A 14,518-nucleotide genomic window follows, 5' to 3' on the forward strand; every position below is an offset into this window, starting at 1 on the left:
GCCTTTGCTTTTGGCTTTGTCCCAAGTGCTCGTTTATTGACACATGAAATATGAACACAGCTCGTGAGAGACACTCCTCGGCTCTGCTCTGCGCTGCTCCGAAGGTGCGTGCTTAGCGCGCATTACTCAACCAACGCTCAACAGTTAGCCCGAAAAAAGCTTTGCGCGTGCGCCCCTCCTCTCTTCTCGCTCTTTTCTTGGGGCGCAATCTGCGCAAGCGCAGGCAGAGCTTTTTGGGCTGTCGCTTTGACAAATGCTCAGTGCGCAGCGATTGTGACACTTTTAGCAGGCAGATGCGTGCGCGCACATGCATAAATAGCATAAAATATTCAGCAACCATCAGTAACCATCAGCAATGCGCCACTCGGGATGACAAATTGCTTGCACTGGGCCCTGCTGGAATTTGCTTATCGCGCTGCGTGTGTGCCGTAAGCTTTTGCCTTTTGGTAATTAAAATAATGCACAGATGGGTGTCAAGGACTTGCGACGTCAAATGAATTTTAAATTGCCACAAATTGAAGGTGCAGACAGAGAGACCGTTGGCAGGCAGTGGGAGAGGGGCAGAGGCAGAGTCAGGCAGAGGCAACCATGTGCATGTCGATTAAGCAGCTTAAAGCTTAAATGTTCGCCATATTTTTAGCTATTTTTTCATAACTTTTTCTACACCTTTTCCACTACTTATCTCTGATGTGTTCTACAACTTGTCGTTTGAGTAATTTTGTGTCATTTGATGAGCAAAACAAACGCAAAGTGCGCTGCCCCGCCCTGCCACATAAATGTCAACATTTTGGCACGTCTCACTGGATGTCTACCCCTTTATACATACATACCCGTAGCAGGGGGGCACGTATCTAAGCACGCGATCTGCACCGCAAAAGCCAAAAACAGTTTACAAATATTTGCATAATTTACCTGCAAAGAAAGGAAAACAGAAAAACACATAAATTATTGAAGCTTTTGCTTGTCAAAACAAAATACTTTTCATAAACACAAATTGTATGGCTAAACGTAATAATATTTAAGGCACACCTCTTGCAATAAATTGTGTACATAATAATTAAATGCACTAAAAGATGAATTAAACTTTGCGCTAAAAACTGGGATCGAAGCCGTAACCAAAAAGGCGAGACAGAAGGCGAGGAGACGACGTCTACACTGCCGGCAACTCCATTGATAAATAAACTGGAAAAAAATGCAATGCAGAAAGCGCCCAAAAACCACAAAAAAAAAGGAAATATTTATATGTACGCCCTATGGCGGTGCAGGCGTGCACGATGGCTTCCTGCACAATATGCAACAATTTGTTGCACGTCCGGATGTTTACAACAAAATAAACAACATCGAAATGCACGATGCCCGCTGCCCGCTGCACATCAATATCAAAATCAAATTCGAATTCCAAATAACCAAATCGATATGCATAAAACTTGTTACACTTTTTGTTTACACTGTCCGTCCGTCCGTCCGCTCCGCTTTGAACACTGATCAAAGTCACATGGAAATTTATTATATAATCAACGGACAGACACACGAACCATAATTGGCCGCAATCAATCAGTCGGTGATTGGTGGCTCGGATCAGCGATCGATTGAAGCTGATGAAGCGCTAATCTGCCAGTTGACCCAGTTGACTGTTGGCCATATCCCCACAGCCAGCCAGCCATCTCTATGCAGCTCCGGGTCTCTCCAGCAATTTGTAGCCGCATTGCAGGTGAATGCACTCGCTGGCCGTGCGCTGTATTTTGTTTACTAATGAGTCCGCCAGAGAGAGCCCCCGCCTTAATTGTTCTCTAAATTATTTGGGGGGAGCTGGCTGGGACTGGCTGAGGGCTTGTCGCCATGTCGGGTACTGTAGCTGCGTCTGCGGTCAGGCCGTGTGGCTTTTGAGCCACACATTTTTCGGGAAATGTTTTGTTTTTTCTGACAGCGACAAATGTTTGGTTCTTTAATGAGATTTTTTGTGGAACATTTCTCTCAAGGTAAATCTTTATTTGTGCTGCCCTAATGAGCTGAAGTGAAACTATAAGTCATTCTGCTCCCAAAGCACTCACAAATATCGAAGAAACCCTTAAACAAACACAGCTGCTGGGCGCACAATTGTTTAGACATTGCCCCAAAAAGAAGCAACGAAAAAGCGGAAAAACAATTTACAATAAATATTAGATGGGAGAACCATTTGGCATGATCCCCCCCGCAAATTGGGGACGCACTCGCAGTCGCAGCTCTCCAATTTGTTTGTTTTTTTGGTTGGGCAAAAGCGCAGTCTGCCGTCTGCCTTCCGTCTGCTGATAGAATTGTAACAACTGTCGCGGCATAAATAATAAAACCCATTATGATTTATGCCGCATAGACGATTACGAAACTCGTTAGAATGCTGCCAGAGCCAGAGCCACAGCCACAGCCACGGGCCAATGGTTCGAATCGAATCGAAGCGAATCGCATGGAGCGGCCGTGCCTCTGGATTTGCATGTCTAGCGCCAATAATTCTAAGGCGTGCGGCACCGATGATATGCCCAAGTGGTTCCCACTTGGATGCCAGTGCCGAGATTTCGACATTTGATATGGCGTGAGGCTATATTGGCAATCTCTTTTCTGTGGGCCCAGTGCCCATCCATCGACAGATCGTTGAATGTGCGTGGAATGGTAAATTCTCTGCCATTGCAATTGCAATTAAAAGAAAGCGGGGAATGGGTGCCAGGGGTAGAGACTGCCTCTACAGGCAGCTGCGAAATGCAATCTTGTAGCATGGCTTTTGTGCATGTAAGCGGCACTTCTTTTTTTATAAGCATTATCAGACGCTGCAGACGCAGTTGTAGTTGTTGTCGATCGGGCGACTCGATTGGCACGCAAAAATAAGCAACGCAGAGACACACAGAGAGAGATGCAGAGAGATACACAGAGATCCACAGAGATCACAGAGCCAGCAAGTGAAAATCATTGTGAGTCACAGATGGCACCAGATGGGAGACAGAGAGAGAGAGGGAGAGAACGCTGCCCACAGACAAAAGCCTCATTAGGCGTAGTCTATAACGCCGCTTGCGTTTGGGGGTGGGTTTGCGACGCTGCGGCTCTGCGCGTCTCGGCTGTTGGGCTTTGGGCTCTGCGCGTCTCTGCTTTCTGCGTCTCTCTTGTCTCTTCCCTCGCCACGCGCACGTTTCAATTTCAGCGTTGGCGTTGAAAGCGCGTCGAGCACTCCTCTTAAACTACATAGTTATAGTCATTGCAGCAGGCACCGCCACCACCATCATGCAGGCAATCCACACGATCATCATCATCATCATGATGTTGCGCCCATAGAGCGAATTATGCCATTTGCGTAAATTATTGTCAAGTGGCCGGCCACAAACACACTAAATCATAGAGCCTGGGCCTGGGCTCCTGATGCCACGATATTGAAGTTGTTTTTCACGCCAATCAAAATGGGTTATGACTCTCTTAGCGGCGAGACTTTTGGCAGCATTGTTTTGGGTTTAGCTTTGGTTTTCCTGCTGCAAATTCTGCCTCCTTTTTGTAGCACGTGAAACCAAGAGTTCAGCTTCAGCTGACCCAAAACTCTGCAAATTGTATGCTGGGAATTTCATATTTATTTTCGCCATGGCCTATTAAAATATAAAACTTTATGTTCCACTTTTTTGGGCATGCCAAGAACCCCAGAGACAGAGCCTGGCAGAACGGAGAGCAGACTCCCGGCAGCAGCAACTTTCTTATTAAGAATTATATATGAAACCATAATGAAAAGACATAAAAAATGATACTTTTAAGGGGGTCCGTCTCCCTCTCCCTCTCTCTCTCTGCCATCTGCATATGGGGCAGAACGGAGCTTCAGTATAACAACAAATTTGACCCAGAAATGGAAGTTGCAGTTGCAGTAACGCGGAAGTGTTTTTTTTTTTTACGGCTGCTCCCGGAGATATTGCAGGGAGATGCGGCACTCTGGGTCTGAGTCTGGGAGCTGCCTTTCAGCGGTTATAAATAAATTTAATGACTCAATTTGTAATGAGAAATGTGCCCGAATCGTGGCCCTCTGTTTGTTTGCACTGATCAGCTCAAGATTGTGCACTCGTAAGTCCCACTTGCAGACTTTGCCATCAATTTTTTGTTTGCTAAATTGAAGCCCCTTCAGCAGCAGACACTGTTGTTGGTTTTAATCAAAGGACCATTCACGAGCCACTTGAATTTAAATAAATTACATCATTTAGCAAGGGAGCGAGAGGGGTAGGGAGAGTCAAGGAGTTCTTTGTTAGCCCCCGAAAAGTAAAGCTGCAGATTAATTTCAATTTGTGAACGTTGATATCAACCCGAAAAAGGGGTCCAAAAGTGCAACAAAAACTAATGTAAATATTCCGCAACAATTAATGAGAAAATTATCCAAAAACTATTACCAAAATTCACAATAACTTAATGCCAAAAATTACCAATAAATGAATGCAAAAGTTGACCAAAAATTAATGCCAAAACTCCCCAAAAATAGCTGCCATAATTCCCCAAAATTAATGCCAATACTTTGCTTTGTTTAACTCAAAACTAGCTTTGTTTAATTTATTTTTGGTGTATTTTATTTAGCTAACTTCTTGATTGGAAATTGTATTACAAACCAAACATTTAAATGCCAAAATTCCTGTTTGCTTTCGTAGCAACAAATTTATGGCCACAAGTGTCAATAGGCCATAGGCACATAAATGTTGTTAATTAACATTTATTGTTTGCTGATACTATGCAAAAAAAACAACACAAAATACGCTACGAGAATAACAAAAGAGTTCGGGCCATAAAACGGCATTCAATTTGCTGGCCATAAAACTTTATTAGGGTTTTTTTCATCATTTATTTTTGTTTTTTGTTGCTATTGTAATGTGGAACTGTAGCGCGTTTAGTTGTGGGCGTTTTGCTAGAGGTCTTTTGCTGGGCTATAAATATCCGCATTTTGAGAATTGTGGAGTGCAGTGGAGTGGAAACAAAGGCTGCTTAATCGCTTGTGTTTCGAGGGAAATCACTCCAACTCGGAGCCTGATAAGAGCCAAGTCCCACAAGTCCCCGCGCGACTTTTGTTCTTTGTCTAATCGGCGACTGGCGGACTGGTAATTAACCCAGTGCATTATTGACCGCTCAGTGCATAAAAATTGTTTTATAGCTCACAAAACAATTTAAAGTTATTGAAGAAAATAAAGAAGGAGAAGCAAAAGGACTGACAACGGGACAAAACCAAATTGATATGATTGGAGCGGCTCCAGTGTGCCATCTTTGTCTTTGTCTTTTGTCTTGGGACTGGTCTTGGGTTGGGTCTTGGGTTGCTGCTGTTTCTGCTGTTGTTGTAAACAAACTAATTAAAACTGACACTGACAGCAGCGGCGGATGACAATTTACGCAGCAGCTGCTGTGTCGAGAGGGGAGAGACAGAGACAAAGCTTAGCTGGTTTCTCCACAAGAATTTCCACATCTCCCTCTTTGTGGCAGTTGGCAATTGAAATGTTGCACGCGCAATTGCTCAGCCATCGGATGCAGCAGCATTCAAGAGCGGGGTTCTTTGGGTTGTGGCTGGCACTCAAATAGAAATGCAATTCCAGGCAATGATCATTTAAATTAGCAGCAAAACAGCAACGCATACAAATTTGTCGCTGTGGTGTGACTCCCAAGTCGGGGGGTGGAGTTGCTGGCAACATGTTGCCAACAGCTGTTGGCCCGGCAACACATGTTGGCCACATTGCCAGCGAAAATTCCCCTACCAAAACAAAAGCAGAAAAACAACAAAAAACAGCAAGCAAGCGGCAGCAAAATTATGACTCTAACACACACACACACACACACACACACACCTAGACACAAACTGGATGATGCTGGTGTTGCTGCTGTCGCTTTGTGGTATGTGCATACGATCTAGTGGTGGCGTTGCTGCTGCTGCCGCTGATGCTGACAACGACGACAGTCAGTCTGGCAAGACATGCGAAACGTGGGCAAATAATTATACATGGATACCTGTAGCCCGTACCCCCTACCACATACCCGCTCTGTTCACTGTTGCTGTTGCTTTCTGCTGGCATTGTAATTGTTGTCTTGTCTTGTCTATTTTGGTGTTGCCTTTTAGCGTAAATGCAAAAACAGCAAACGGAGAGCCAAAACAAAAACAAAGCAAAGGCTTAAGCTTCGGCTTCACTTGAAATTGTTACACATTTCGTTTTAAGCATGCCCTAACAGAGAGAGAGAGAGTACGTCTTCGCCTTTGACAAAGCTCTCTCGGTTGTCAGAATGCAAGCACACAACAACAAGCGAAAGCTGCTGTCTCCTTCTAGCGCTTGTTGCTAGGCGAGCCGAGAGAGCGTAAAGTTACCTTTGCACCTTTGTAGGAGAGAGAAAGAGAGATTACAGTTATTTTAGCTAGATTCATGAATCGAATGGTAGGAAGCGGGGAAGTTTAGCCATGGTAATTATCTTTCCTATCCCTTAGCTCTCACACACTCTCGATCTGGTAGTGTATCTCCCTATTCGAATTCCGAATCTTTAACATTTTCCATGTTTTTGTAACTAAAACCCCCAGCCCACCCCCCCTCGGGCAAGCGGACAACCGAGCGACCGGTGACAATCATAATTTTTCATAACTCAACCGGTTTGCGGCGTGCCGCACTGACGTTTATGTGGCTTGTTTTTGTGCTAGCGGCAGTTTTCAGCAAAGCATTTCTCGCAGTGCACTGCATGTGTGTGTGTCTCAGAGCAGCGCTGCACATGCGCACAAGTGTCGTCGTCGTCGTTGGCGGCGTTGGCGTCTGAGCAGGAACAACAACAACAAACAACCGCTAGACGGCGGGGGGGCTACGGCTGGCAGGGCCACTGGGTTCAGGAACGGCATCGTGCTCATTGCACAAAAGAATAATGTGGCATGTGCTCGGCCTGTAATTACCCGAACAGAGATCGCCAGAGTCCCCCTGAGAGTGTGTAAACCGGAGCTTGAGAGTGGCTCACAAATACACACACACACATGGAGACACCTGAATTTGTGAGTTTTTATGCTGTGTGTGTGCTCGTGGAACTGGCTCTCGTAATTAGCCTTTGCTCTGAAATTGAAGGCCCTTGGCCCAAGGTGTATTTTCGGTCTGTACAACATGTTTTGCATAAGGTCGGCCTAGAGTCTACAGATTAATGTATAGGAAACCCAAGCAACAGACATTGTGACTATCAAGGGTACAGCAATCAAGAGATGCCAATCAAGAGACACCAATCAAATAGGGAAGCCAAAATGAAGTAAAGCAAATATACAGAGAGCGAAAATCTTATACCCTTAAAGCTTAAAAGTGAATTTTTATGGCTTAACAAGATTTCAAGCAATTCCTAGAAACTCTGCCTTAAATTTTCTACAAAAACTAAAATATTTTCTACTTTTAGGCACAAAAATCCCACAATAAATGTCCATGAGGTCTGCCCCCGACTTTACCCAAAATTTATTTGACATTTTGGTCCAACTTCTCAGCTCGAAAGCAAACACATTTCAGCCATTTCAAATCTATTATTTGTGCCAGCCACTGGCCTGGCATTTAAGGTTGTTTCTTAAGCTTTTTGGACATCTGTGAAATGTAGACGGCCGCGGCAGGCAGCAGTCTATAATTTGCAAAGACTCAACTCAAGTGCCCATCACAGGTCTGGCCTGGACTGGCAGACCCATTTTTCTGTGGCTTGTGAAAGGCTGCTTAGCTGCAGCATTGCCAAAATGCCGAGCAACTTGACCAGAAAACAGCAGCAGCAGTGGCTGTGGCTGTGGCAGTTGCAACAGCAGCAGCAGCAAACATGAAAAACTATTGCAGCTGCAATTACTCGCACTTCAAAATGCCAACATTTTGCACAAAGAGAATTTTTCGTTGTTGTTTTCCCGAGCAACAGAAAGAAAAACAACCAAAAACGTGGCAACATCAATCATTTTGCATTTGCATGCAACACAGACAGTAGCTCCCCGCTCTGTGGGAACGGGCAAAAGTGAGGCATAAATTAGCTGCGGGCTTTGTGTTAAGTTTAAATATTGCACTTGCCTCTTGCCTCTGCCCCGCCTGCCCCTTGGGTCGCTGTCTGCTTTTTGCCGTCTGCTTAGCTTCATGGGAGCGCAGTCCTGCTGCTGCCCGATTCCTTGAAGCCATTGCCACAGCCATAAAGTCTATTGTGGTGCTCGTTCTAGACACTTTCGCTGCTGCTTGGCCCACAGTTGCCTTGGCAAATTTGCGTATTTTATTACCCAGAGCATGACTCATGACTCACGAATCGAAGCCACACGATGCGTTGTCATCTCATCTCATTCCATTCCATCAGCCAGCTCTTGGCATTTGCTGTTCGTCTCTCCCAAAGGTGTTTCCCTGCACTCACCCACACGCACAGAGAGTCGTTGGCTGTTTATGGTTAGCTGCTGCCCCTGCCGCGGCACACACATCCGCTCGGATGACTCAGTTTTTCAGCTAGACTCGAGATCTGCATAAATAAATTGCACTCAATATGGCTGGGCCTTTCCAGCAGTAAAGTTTCTGCATGGGCTGAGTAGGTTCTACACTGTGAAAAATGCTTAGAAATGCACTACTTGTGCACTGCTTGCACTGCTTGGCGTCATAGAACACAACTTTCCACGGCCTTATAAAAAACTGCTGACATAACATTTGTCTCGGGCGGGGGGGAAGTGTGGGGAGCAAATGATTTATGCTAAATCCAAACAAAAAATCGCATAAACGGACAGGCTTATCTCAATGAGCTGCTGCTGCTGCTGCTGCTGCTGCTGTGGCCATGGGGGCAACATGTAGCAGCCGGAGGCAGATCCAGAGGGGACATCCACATGCGTGCAACAACGAGGCAGCGGCAACAACAAGCAACAACAACAGCGATATTGATAGGAGCAATTAATTATACGCGCCTCACACTGACAGTAAGCGTTTTGCTTTGGTCGCCGCGCAGCAAGCCGAGAGCCTCGCTCTCCCTCTCTCTCTCTTTCTTTTGCTCTTTTGCCATAGCCGATCGAACGTCGTCGCTGGTATCAATGACCAAATGACATATTAGCCTTCGTCTTAGTGTAAAAAGCCGCGATAACTTTGGCAGACGCAAACGCGAACGCACACGCAATGCGGCAACGCGGCAACGCGGCACTGGGGACTGGCAGTCGGACCGGGACCGTGGCTATCCACAATCGCTTAGAACTGTGCACTCCGGACACGGACCGCCTCTAATCGTTTATTGAACTCTTGTAAACATAATACGCATACGCAGCGTGCGTTCAGCCACAGGCTGGAAATTCCAATTTGGGGGAAAAAACTGGAGCAGACACCAGACCAGACACAAGAATGTCCAACTGTGTCGCACTGCTGGCCCGCTGGCTGCGTTGAGTGCTTGGAATTACTACCGGAAAATGGAGTGGGAGATGGAGGAAAAGACCCCCCGGGCAGAGGCTTTGATTAGGCAGCCAGCAAGCAAGGCTTATGGGTTAGATGTGGTTACATGGAGGAGTATTAGTAGGAAGTTGTGGTGCACGTTTCGTTGGAAATATGAGCAGCCCAAAGGGAAGAGACAGAGAGGGAGAGAGAGTGAGAGCGAGCTGGAGACACGGCGCCAGCTGGGCAAATGCATTCCCCAGCGAATGAATAAGAATAAATGTGCAGCTCCCACGCTTTAAAGTAGCTCGTTTAGGGTATTTGTCACGTCTTTGTGTTGGGTTCTGTCTCTCTCTGCCTCTCACTCTTACATGGATGGAGCCTTAACCCTGTTCTAGTCATGAAAGTTTCGTTTTGGTTTTTGGGTTTTTGGTCTCTTCTGGCAGTTTTATTTACGAGCCCGGCGGCGTGCTGTGTCTGCTTGGAATTATGATGATTAAGGAGTAGCAAAAGCAACGAAAAATCGCTGGCAAATTGTCAGTTACTACTGTGTAATCAGGCAGCGGAACAATAACAACAATCATGGCAATGCCAGAGACCTTTCAGCTCCCCCAACTCTCGAGTTCTGTCCGTTCTCCACTGATCTGCTAAACAATTACCAGTACGAATGCGACTCACAACAAATACTTGGGCTGTACAAGCACTTTAGATACAAATCTTAATAGAATTGCAACACAAACACAGCTACAGCTACAGCTACAATAGGGATAGAGAGAGAGAGAGAGAGAGAGAGACGTGGACTGCTACGTAATGATATTTATCAGCAATTCATACAATTTCCATGGGGGCATCATCATATTTACAAGTTAATATTTACGCTAACAAGATTTAAGCGGGCAAAGCAAGCACAATGTTGGCCGTGGAACCCCCCAAGAGACGGCAACAAAAGGACTGCAATGGCACACGGCCAAAGAGTTGCAGATGGATAGATAGCACAGCGCAGAGAGAGAGAGAGAGAGAGGGAAATAGAAGAAAGAGACTGGAGAGCAGACATGAGTAGACAAGCAAAATGCTTGTTAAAGCGCAGAACATGCAGATTTCATTAAAGATATTGCCGGATGGCACTGCAGTCGCTGAAGGGAGCACCAAGCAGCGCGGAGAGTCCACTTTGCATGTGGCAGACACAGAACGAGAACGAGAGCTGCAAATCCCAGACGAATGCGAAAATGAACTGCAGGAAGGCGCAGACTGCAACTCCTTCTAATGAAAGACAGACAAATGTACGTGGCACTTGGACTGTGTGGCTGTGCGGCCTAATAGCTGCAGTAATAAAATGGCAATTAAGTGGCTTTATGGCCGTATCCACAGTGTCCTGGTCCACAGCCCACGGGCCAGGGCATCCTTTAATGCCTTCGGTGCATAAAAATACTTGTTTACGCATGTAAAAACAACTCTATAAGAAGGCGAAACAGATACCCACAGCCATGCCCTGAATGATCCACCAACTTCCAAGCGTTTTTTTTTTTGGCATATCATTTTTAGGGCTGGGCTAGTCCGTTCTTTATGGTTATTGTGGGGCTGCACATAAGTTTGTGCTATTTTATAGTTTTATGGCCTTACACATGTCGAATGCAATTTGGCACTGGGTGGGCGGGGCGGTGTACGTTTATTGATTTTAAGTGTGAGTTTATGTTGTGCCTGGGCACGCGGATAAAGGGGCAGACCATAAAATAATGCTGTCCATTGGATTCGTTCTGCATAAGCAGGCTGGCTGGCTGCTCCTCCGCACAATTAACGCAGGGCACTGGGAGCCCTGCTGCGATGCAGATTGGTTATGCGGCAAAGCCCCAAACAAATCAGTAGATTAAAGCAAATCAAGCAAAGAAAGGGAATGGGAATGGGAATGGGCAGCCACAGAGACATGTTTGGATTGGCTCTATGGACCCACTTGGAGCTGCAATTTAGGTACCATTAAGGCCATTAAACCTAGTGCAAAAGCGAACCGATCAATGTGGTGTCTGAGTGTGGCTCATCCCACTCTCTGGCCATCGATTCTTTGAAGTCTCATGACAAACCAATTTGATTCTCCAGTGCTGCGGTTTCGAGAAGGGACCGACCAGAATGACTTGCTTTGTGAGTCACTTTTTTGCAATGTATTCGTTATATATTTATGAACACCTTTTGTGGGTTCTCTTTGTGCCGCTCTCCCTCTCGCCCTGCTCTGCTCTGATTTCCGTGCTACTCAAGAAATTCTCGTCACCCCAGTCAGCCTCGTCTTTATCGCTTTTTGTACTCTGTCGCCGTCTCTGTCGCTGTCATTTATGGTTGTTTAAAAAGTGTTAGTTATCAGTTTTCAGTATTTTGTTGTCGTTTTTTTGGCTTGCCAAAAAGTTGTTTCTCGTTTAGAAATGACTGCAAATTCGATGCCGATGCCGAAATGCCTGACAATTTGAGTCATAAAAGCCTCACGAGAATCGATTCGGATCGAACCGTGTGCAATTCCGATTTGAACATCGACAAAATAAATCGTGTGCGCTTATTGAAATGCAAACAGTTGGAGAGCAACAGAAGCGACATGACATGCCCCGTCCCATGCATATTTGCATAAGAATTAGAAAAGAAAACCCGCAGCGGCGTGTTGGGGTTCCAGTTCGGCATGGGGCGGCCGGCCATATATGTATGCACATGTGTGTATGTGGTGGAGTAGCGTTGGGGCATACCAAAAATAACTCAATGGTGTGTGTGTACAGCACCAGCAACAGCACACGAGAAGCTTCACACAGGCCCAGCGGCAGCAGCAACAACACAACAGCAACACAAATGGCAACATTAGCGCAAATTTCAGCGGGGCACAATTTGAATTTGAATTTGAATTTTGTTTCTACAGCCAGCGTGGGAGGGGGGAGCGCGGGAGGAACGCGACAAACACGTTTTTTGAATATGTTTATTTTGTTTTGGATTTTTGGGCATTTTAATATATAGAAAATAAGAGAAGCTTCAGCAACTAGTTGCAGAGTCGCGACACAATATACCCTTGCATATCCATTATTTTCTATGCTAGCTAAAGAGTCCCGTTGGTTATTGTTTTGCTACCTGAGTTTTGCGGATCGTCGCTGCCGAGCAAAGCTCATTGCTGTTGTTGGAAAGCATAGCTGAGAGAGAGAGAGCGAGCGCAGCAGAACGAAAGAACTGGCGGAGTGCAACCCTCCCCCAAGCGCTGCGCTTGCTTGCATGGCTGCTGCTGCTGTTGTTGTTGGTGCTGCTGAGAGCGCAATAAAACGAATCAATTGCGAGAGCAGCTATTGCGTGAGAGGAGCAAAGATCAAGCGATAAGACAATTGTGACGGCAGTGCGCTCGAAACGAAATACGTACAAGAATAATGCTGGAGCCGGAGCAGCTTCTGTCCCGTATGTAAGTATGAACACATGTAAATGTGTATTAGATTTACGTTACAAACTTATCTTCAAACTAAAAACGACCCTCCGCAAGGGTATATGTTTGTATAGATAGGCACAGTCAACGACAACAAAATTCCCAGATCTCTGGCCTGGCCAATGACTTCGAAAAACATGTGTTGATTAACATAAATGATTTCTGAGCGCCGCGCCGATCCGCTCCGAACCGAGACAGAGCCACTGCCACAGTCTGTTCGAGCGCTGTTCGCTCGTCTGTCTTCTGCCATTTGTAAAATGTAAAAACAATTTTTTGGAAATCTTTATTGCCGTTTGGGGTGTCAAAAGACTTTGTGCGACGACTGACATCAGCAGATGGCAAATATTTATTAACTTAATTGGCATATTTGTTCAGATATTGGCATGCCCCTTTAGTCCGCTGCGAAAGTTGTTCATTGAGTTAATTAAGAAATCGGCCACATACCTTTTTGGTTGCAATTTTCATGCAAAAATGTACGACTCCAAGAGCAGGCGACAACGGCGACGACTGCAAAGAGAAAGCCAAAAAAATGTCGTTTAGTTTATTTGTCAACTAATCAATGCGGCTAGCTAGTAGGTTGTGCTTGTGTTGTGGATTAGCTTTTGTTTGTCATACCACAAACTATTGGCACGCACAACGCCAAATGCTAATTTTTGGAGTTGTATCTTTTGCATGATAAATGCGTTGACTAAATGCATAAATTTTGGGATCGCTTTTGTTGCTTAAAGCAGGTTTCGTTTTGCTTGGAAAACACGACAAAAACGAAACACAAATCGATAATGCAATGCGGCATAAATTAGCGGGTGATGAGACGGGCAGAACGCGCACAGCGATTGGTCAACGTTCAGGAAGTACAAGGCCAAGACAGAGCAGCAGCAGCAGCAGCAGCAGCAGCTTCACCAACCGATTGGATGGGTTGTCTCATATAACTTGCAGAACAGCTTGCACAATTTTCCCATTCTTCAGTGTGGTTTTCCTTAGATGATCTTTGGGTGCCTTGCCCGTCTTGTTTTTTTTTGCAATTCAATCAGCTGACATTGGGGACTGCTGCTGCTCTGGGCAGCCAACGGAACCAGACGTCATTTGGAATACAAATCGCCTGATGTGGCACATCAGGTTTCGCCACGGCCGTCACTCAAAACCAGTAGAATTTCTAAACTGGTTGAGCGACACAAAAGGCCAGCTCCAAGCAGCAACTAAACAATGCATCTGGTATTGGGATACTGCTTAAATGTATAACAAATTCCGGTAGGTGCTGGCTGGGAGTTGTTTTTACTTTCAAATGCCGGGCATAACTCGCACCCAGCAGACAGCAGCCAGCAGCCAGCACTCCTGTCTCTCCTCCTCCGCCTGCTGTCAGGCTAATTTGCGTGTGTTAATTGAGACTAAATGGCAGCCGGCAATTGCCACAGCAGACGGCGGCCCTAGCGCTTTGATTAATTATGGACAGCCCGTCATAATTTACAATGCACTGCCCCATGGACTGCACTAGACAACTGCGGCTGTTAATTTGCTGCAAGTGTTGCATGCAAGAATCCAATAAAAATGAAAAGAAAAACGTTACACAATAACTTTTGGTTGCCGCATGCCTCTGAAAACGAAAGCCAAACGCGGGGAGAGTGTTTGTTGTGTTAACCCAAATTGGGGCGGAGAAGCAAAGCCCCTCGAAGAGTTGACAAATCATCACAAGATTTACTTTTCAAGAATTAATCCGCAAATTACTGCAGACTCATGGCCTAATCAAAAGTAAGAGTAAAGA

The 14,518-nt window shown here is 45.7% G+C and overlaps 1 protein-coding gene across 1 annotated transcript in view; it reads right to left on the reverse strand.

Annotated features, from left to right (window-relative positions):
- The window catches only part of LOC117899329, a 57,594-nt gene extending 44,328 nt beyond the window's left edge, over positions 1 to 13,266 (reverse strand). The window contains 1 exon segment of the mRNA XM_034809265.1: positions 13,204 to 13,266. The gene's annotated coding sequence lies outside the window, so the exon portion shown is untranslated.
- Positions 13,267 to 14,518: the final 1,252 nt, after the last annotated feature.

Source organism: Drosophila subobscura, chromosome O (assembly GCF_008121235.1).
Source record: "Drosophila subobscura isolate 14011-0131.10 chromosome O, UCBerk_Dsub_1.0, whole genome shotgun sequence".
In the NCBI taxonomy this organism is placed as follows: Eukaryota; Metazoa; Arthropoda; class Insecta; order Diptera; family Drosophilidae; genus Drosophila; species Drosophila subobscura.